Genomic DNA, 8272 nt, shown 5'->3' with positions numbered 1-8272 from the left:
GTAATCATAAGTAATCCATATGGTGTTTCTAAAAATTCATTTTATAATCTGTGGAATGCAAAAGTTGAACCAACTTGTTTTGGGGGGTTTCCTTTTACTTTTTAAAAAATATTTTATTTATTATTATTTTTATTTTATGTGTATGAGTGCATTGCCTGCTAATTTTTTTGTAAAGTTTTAATTGAAATTTTGTGTGTTTCACACAGAATATCTTAATCATCTTTATATCCCCTTCTGAAATGGCACCCTCACATAGAGGCCCCCACTGAAATTCATGCATTCTATCAATTGTATTAAGGTCTATCGAGTCAAGTTAGTGTTCCCAAATGTCCCTCAGTGCAAGTTTGTCCACTGAGGTCTAGTCAGCCTATCTAGAGTCCCTTCCTTTAAGAAGATCAGCTCTTCCTCACCCAGCAATAATCAGTTACCAATAGTTCTTTGGTTAAGATTGGGGCCTGCTGCCCATTTCTACAGTTCTGTGCTGGCTTTTTGTCTGCTTGAGTTTGCATGGGTCTTCTGCATACTGATACCATTGCTGTAGGTTCATATGAGCAAAGGCCTAGGAGCCTGTAGGACTCTTTCCATATGGTCATGCACCTCCTCCTTGGCTCTTACAATCTTTCCACCCCCTCTTCAGCAAAGGTTCCTGAGCCCTGGGTGGGTGGAATTTAATATAAGAGTCCTGTCCAAGGACCTGCACTCTGCAGACTCTTATTCTCTATGCTTTGGCCATTTGTATCCTTTTGTGTTCATGGTCCTCTGTTGCATGAGGGAACTTCATTGATGACAGTTGAGGGATGCATTAGTGTTCTCTCCACCTCTTGTTCCACTATGTTCTGTGAGCCTTAGGTGTAGAGACTGCATAATAGATGTTTCATTAGGCTTGGGCAATTCACAATCTCTGTGTATGACCAGTTGTGGAACTCTCTAATGATCTCTGTCTGTTGCAAAAGAAACGTCTTTGATGTACCCTTGCTGGGATACTTGTCTGTAAATACAAGGATCCATATTTTTCACATAGTAAGAAATTATATTTGTTTAGGGATGTGACAGCCTTGGGGTTTTCTCTAAACTCTAAGACCTCTCTAGTTATTCTTAAACCTGAGGAAGACCTTCAGGTGTGGCAGTTGGGGCACTTCTCCAATATGCCCAGCTTTATCATGTGGGTTCTGGGAATGAATCTCAGATTCTCAGGCTCGAGCAGTAATCATATTACTGAGAGAGATATTTCTTCTGAGCTGTCATAAATGTGGATTTCTCTGGATGCTGTCTCATGTCAACAGTTCTTTACTCTTTCTTCTTTGTTTCATCCTTTGCATAATTTCAAATGACCTATCCTCAAGTCCATTGGTTGCCTTTTGCTTCATTAAGAGTGCTGTTAAATCATTTTGGCAACATTTTCACCTTGATTGCATTCTTCAGTTCCATTTTTATCCTAGTTTGTATTTCCCATCTTACCTCTTTGTTGAAAATTTCAACGTGCTCAGTCTTTTTGATCTATTTTTATTGGGCATCATTATGATAATTATTTGAATTTTTCAGGTAGTTCACATCTTTTCTGTTTTTCGGTCTATTTCTTTTTACTTTGAATTAGGCATTGTTCTATTTGCCTTGGAACTTTATTTTGATACTCACACATTTGAAAAATAAGCTACTGACATTCAACAGGACTTACCAATCACCCTAGCTCCCAGGTAGAATTTCAGGAAGCCTCTCAAACTTTTTTTGTTCTCATCTGACATCTTTTTTACTGGTGTATTTTAATTGTGCAAAGTAATGGGTTCCATTATGACATTTTCATATATACTCATAACACACCTTGGTGATATTCACCTTATCAGTTTCTTGAATCTCCTTCTTCCCCTTCTGATCTTTGACATTTCTAATCTCTTTTTTTTTGCTTTCATGCCCTTTTCTCTAATTTCCATATATGAGAGAAAACAAGTGACACTTGTCTTTATGAGTCTGATTCATTTTTCTTTTTTCTTTTTGAGATAGCGTCTCACTATGTAGCTCTTACTAGCCTTGAACTTACTATGTAGGACAGGTTGACTTAGAGCTCATAGAATCCACCTGATTCTGCCTCCTGTATGCTGGAACTAAAGGCATGTTGCCACCACACCCAGCCTGGGCTTATTATTACCTTCAACACAATAACTGCTACTTCAATTTCTTTCTTACAAATGACACAATTTCATTCTTTTTTATGATTGAGAAAAGTCCATTATATATTTATATATCATATATAAACATATATCTACATATATGTATACATATGTCACTCATTTTCTTTATCTATTCATTGACAGGCACCTAGGCAGATTTTGTAATTTGGTTATTGTGAACAGTGCTGTAGTAAACAGGGATATGCAGATATCCTTATTGTAAGCCGAATTTGATCCCTTTTGGGTATATACCCAAAGGTGGTATAGCTAGATCACACAGTAGTTCTATTTTTAATTTTTGAGGAATCTCCACTCTGATATACATAGTGCCTGTACTAACAATTCCCATTCCTATTGGCATTCTGCAACAGTTCCTTTCCCTCTGCATCTTTGCCATCATTTGCTGTCATTTGTTTTCTTGATGATAGCCATCCTCACTGGGGGGAGATAGAATATCAAAATACTTTTCATTTGTATTTTCCTGGTGACTAGAGATGTTAAGTGTTTTAAATACACTTATTTACTATTTTTATTTTTTTGATAAGTTTACTTCTATAGGTTGTTTCTTCACTCTGCTTATTGTTTCTTTTATGCAAAAGCATTTTAATTTGATGAAGTCTTTTTGTCCATTCTTAATATTATTTTCTGAGTTATTAAAGTCCTATTCAGAATGCCATTGTTTATAGCTAGATTTGGAGGTAATTCATCTATGTAGTCCTCTAGTTATTTCAAAGTTTTAGAGTTTTTTGGGTTGATGTTTGTATAGGGCAAAAGAAAGAAATCTAGTTTCAGTTGTCTACATATGAATATCCAGTTTTCCCAGAACCAACCATTAAAGAGGGTGTCTTTTTTTCCCCCAATGCATGTTTCTGGCCCGTTTGTTGAGAATCAGATGACTGTAGATTCTTAGAAGAATTTGTTGAGTCTTTTTTCAGGAACTCAAGATCTCTTGCTCCCTCTGGTGTCTACTGTACAATTGGGCCTTTAAAGAAGTAGTGTGCCACTCAGGCCTTTGTTGCTATTCTCAGCTGGCCCTATGTGTCTGGAGTACGCTGTGCTTCATCTACACTTTGAAACAGGACATAGGTAAATAAGTTCCTTGGATAGCCCCCTGAACAACAAGAATATTACGCATATGCTCCCCTGCTTCCTTTTTTTTCTTGGGAGAAAGGAGTAGAATTACATAGATCTCAGTCTGCTCTATCAAGACTTTTTTTAGGGCCTCAACATGCCACCAGCTCCTTTTTCCCCCTGTCAGAGCATCTTTAAGGCAACAGGTTACCTTTAATGGTCTGAGACAAGTGGTATAACAACCAGGCTTTCAGGAACTCCCCTGAAAAGTCATGATGCTATATTTACAGTCACATCTTTTCTTCCTCCTTAGAAATAAATGGATAGCTTTGGAATTCTTTCATTTTATTTATAGTTATTTAATGTGTATGAGTGTTTGTCTTCATGTATGAGTGCTTGTCTTCATGTATGTATGTGCACTACATGTCTGCCTGGTGCTCATAGAAGCCAGAAGAGGGCATTGGATCCCCTGGAAATGGAGTTAAAAATGGTTGTGAGACAGTGTGGGTGCTGGGAACCAAACCTGGGTTCACTGCAAGAGCAGCAAGTACTTTTAACTTCTAAGCCATCTTAGGGTTTCTTCATGATCCTATAACAATGTGACAGAAGGTGGCAGGAATCTACTTACCAATTTAACTGTTGATTTTTTTTTTGCTTCCTTTAGTCACAGGTATCTCTCAAATGGTTTTTAGGTTTCTTATCATAGCAGGAATTGGTCCACGTTTGTTGAGTTGATCTCTGAGTGGCAGGAAATAAGCCAGGGGCTTTCTTTTCTACTATACTGAAGATGTGACCTTTCTTAGATATGTTTTAATGTGTTGCACAACATGGGTGCACACATACATGCAGACAATACACTCATACATATAAAATTAAAACAAAATATTTTTAAAAAGAGTGGAAGTGGGTGCAATTCATTTAAAGAACAATTGGAAAATTCATCTTTAAAATGTTTAACAACAGTCATAAATCTTTGAGTTTATTCTTAGAAAACACCTTACAGATGAGCAAAGGTCGATGCATAAGCATATTCATTGTAATATTGTTTTTGGAATAATAAACTTGAAACAATCTAATGTCCAGAGAACTGATAATGTTAACTTTACCAAGAGTAAATTTACTATTCTGCTTCACACATTCTGTTTGGCACTAGAGTTCAACTGGGCATATGGTTTCTTATTCTTTCCTTTTTTTTCGGCAGGGCTTGACTTTTCTTAAACCAAAAAATGTGTTGTGAAAAGGATCATATTGGAAGAGTACTGATAAATATGTTTAAATAAATGCGATAGAGCTATAGCATATAGTACCTTAATATTAAGCTCTATCTATAATGGGATGAATTTTGAAGGGCAATGTGAGGTCACAAGAGGAATTGCCTCTGGGTCTTGCAAAGAAATAACATAAAACAAAATGAAAGAGAAATGTGTGCTCTGCTCCCTGGGGTTAAGGACCTCTCAAGGAATATTAGTTAATAGCAGCTGGCTCTAATAAAAGTAGATAAATTCCCTGGGGCCTGGGAGCAAAAAGAAATGAATTACAAAGAAAGGTGCCAAGTGAAGAAGAACATAATTCAGAGATTCAACTAACAGCAACCTCTGAATTTCTGCTGGAATGCGTTTGAAAGTTTAATAATATTTGGGTGAGATATAACTAACAAGCAAAAGAGATAAGTCAATAATGTTGGGGACCCCTGTTGTGTAAAGTAGAAGTCCCTTCATGTCCGGATAGCCCATGGGCTCGGCTTCAAATGCAGGGACTCCTTTTTCAACAGAGTGCTTTTCTGGCATCTTCCTGACTCGTCTTTTGAAGTGCCTGCCACAGATGCCCTACCATAAACGTAGCCTCCGGCTTTGTTACTACCAGCCTTTCCTGTGTGATTTTCAGGCAGTCTGGCAGCATGGCAGGAGCCCACTACCATATGTAAATAAGGGCATCCCACAAAGTACCTATCAGCTAAAGTCTTTTACCACTGCCCCCACAGTATAAGTTTCCTGGTTTCCCCTCAACAATTGAAGCTGATCACCAAGACTTGGAGCCGAGCAGAGTCACTGAATAAAGGCTGTACCACTGAGACTGAGCTGAGTCCTGTGTCTTACTGCCTATGATCCAGCCTTCCCGGAGAGAGCTGTCTCTTCGTAAGCCGACTCACTGACACCTAGCTTTAGCCGCCCGCTCCTTCCCGCGTGATCCAGCGGCCGGTGGATTTCGCATCTTGAGGAAGTGCACGGGTGAAATTAGGGTGGAACCCGGCCAGGCAAGCCCTGGCAGCAGAGACCCACAGAGAAGCAGCGGAGAAGCAGGGACCCGCCAGAGAGCCAGCAACGCAGACACGCTGCGGGACCCGCCGCCGCCTCAGCACCCCAGTGGCGGACAGCGACGCGCGACAAGACCCGCTGCACCAGGGTGCGCGCAGGGGACCGGTGCCATGAGATCCCCGCGCGCCCCATACTGGGGGCAAAAAGAAATGGATTACAAAGAAAGGTGCCAAGTGAAGAAGAGCATAATTCAGAGATTCAACTAACAGCAACCTCTGAATTTCTGCTGGAATGCGTTTGAAAGTTTAATAATATTTGGGTGAGATATAACGAACAAGCAAAAGAGATAAGTCAATAACGTTCACACAGGAACAAGGCAAAAGACTGCTCTGAAAGATAAAAAATGAATGGCTCTAAAGAAAATACCACAGCCCCGCTCCCTTGCCTCACTAGGAATTGGGTACGGTAAGCATCATTCTTAGCAAGTCAATGGTTTTGCTATATCAATGAAAAAACAGATGTAATAATCTAAGTGATAAACTCTTGTCATAACATGGAGGAGTATTGCATAGCATATGAATATAAATAGCCACAACTCAGCCCTTAGGCCATGTGTAAGTTACATAGAGCAGCCAAAGACTGCAGCACTATGAAGATCAAGATTCATCTGGAAATATTTAACTACTGCCTGCCAAATGGAAGGGTGCTACAGTAACGGATCTTTATCCATGCTATCAATGACCTTTTGTTTATTTCCAGGAGTTATGACAGACTATGAAGTCTATTATCAGTAAGGCCATAAAACTGTAACATAATCATGAACATTACGTGTTTTGAGTGTCAATCTAGAGTTTTCAAAAATGCAGAAGGTTAGGCAGTGGCACTTAGGGTATTTTTTAGGTATCTGGGAGCATAACAAGCCACCAAAAGGAAACAGTGGCTTTTATCAAATCCCCTGGCAAAAGCATTAAAAATGCTGGATATAATATGACCCAGTTAACTTTTTCTTTCAGGGTTTACTCAGTTTCTTCTGGACTTTGATAGAACTTTTATAATAGCCAACAAAGAGTATTCAAACTTTATTTCAACCATCCACGTGGTAGCTGTAATATCTCTTGAGACAAAAGGTATAATTGGATTTCTGCTGAACCGTCTTCAGAAATGTTCCCAGGACATATTTCCAAAATTAGTTCCCAGGGGAAAAGTAACTGCTATTTCAATGTCATAGAAGTAAATTGCTCAACAAGTTGACATTATGAAAGGAGATTAAGAAAATCGAATTCAGGTTATTCCACCTTGGCACTTAATCTCATGTGTGTAATACCTTAACACTGCTTGCCTCCCCCATGATGCCACATTCTTTCTGTAACTCCACCAAAATGTAACGTAAGCCTAGCCAGGGCTCTGGACAAGTCATTAATAGAACCTAGCAAATCTGTGCTGTTTTTTTCCCAAATGATACATTTACATTTTAACTGGGACCTTCAGAAAATGCATTCCCATTACAAACTGGCTATAAGAGTTATTTAACACCTAAATATTTTCTGATCATCCACCCAGTTTGGGAACAGATAGTTCATTGGTGAAAAAGAAGTGTCCTCATCTTGAAGATGCTTAAATAAGAGAGACATAGTGAGTAAATAAGAGAAATCATCAAGATCTCTCAGAATTGTGGAGACAAGGTCACAAAATAGTACTATTTGATAGCAAAATTAATAAAACCAATGGAATATAATAAGGTACAAATAAATATATGAACACAGTGTAGTAAAATTGTTATCTGAATAAATAATCCACCCTGAGAATATATGAGAAATGAATAATCTTGAAGAAATTCAGTCAAGAAAGCTAAGTAGGCTGTTTCTCTAAAAGTCAGAAGAGGGAGTCATATCCCCTGGAACGGGAGTTATGGACATTTGTTAGCTGCTACGTGGGTGCTGAGAACCTAACCCAGGTCCTGTGTAAGAGCAGCCAATACTCTGAACTGCTGAACCATCTCTTCAGCTCCCAGTTTACACTCTGGACAACACCATATTAAGTATATATTTCTCTACTTTCATCTCAACATTGGATAAATATCATCTTCAATTTTATGAATCCAAAAAGATAGTTCATTGTTTAAGTTTAAATTTATTTTATTTATTCAATTCCAATGATGATTTACATTTTCCCTTACTTTACTGGCCATTTCTGCCTTCTCTTATGCATTGTGTATTTTGTCCCTTTTTTATCTTTTTTTTGGGTCTTTTTGAAACAGGGTCTCCCTGTAGCCCCAACTGGCCTGGAACTCACTATGTAGACCAGGCTGGCCTTGAACTCACAGAGATCCACCTGTCTCTGCCTCCCAAGTCCTGGGACTATGGGCATGTGCCACTACGCTCAGTTCCTTTTCTATCTTTTAAAGTTAGATGCTTCTCAGGGCTGGATGCAAGCAATACACTCATACACATAAAATAAAAATAATAAATAAAATATATTGGGGCTGGAGAGATGGCTCAGCGGTTAAGAGCATTGACTGCTCTTGCAGAGGACTCAGGTTTATTCCCAGTACCCATATGGCAGCTAACAACCATCTGTAACTCCAGTTCCAGGTGATCTGATTCCTTCTTCAAACCTCCTCAGGCATTGTATGACAGGAGTGCATTTACACACATGTTTTTTTCATTATTCCAAAGAGAGGTAATTTTAGCACATTTTTCCAAAAATAACTTGAAACAGGTTACATAAAATATATATACAATGAAGTTTAAGGGGGGAAAATAGGAATAAGAAATCAAAGAC

Source organism: Nannospalax galili, unplaced genomic scaffold, assembly GCF_000622305.1.
Source record: "Nannospalax galili isolate Female #2095 unplaced genomic scaffold, S.galili_v1.0 scaffold238, whole genome shotgun sequence".
Classification (NCBI taxonomy): domain Eukaryota; kingdom Metazoa; phylum Chordata; class Mammalia; order Rodentia; family Spalacidae; genus Nannospalax; species Nannospalax galili.
The sequence above is the reverse complement of the archived record's forward strand: the minus strand, read 5'-3'. Positions refer to the sequence as shown.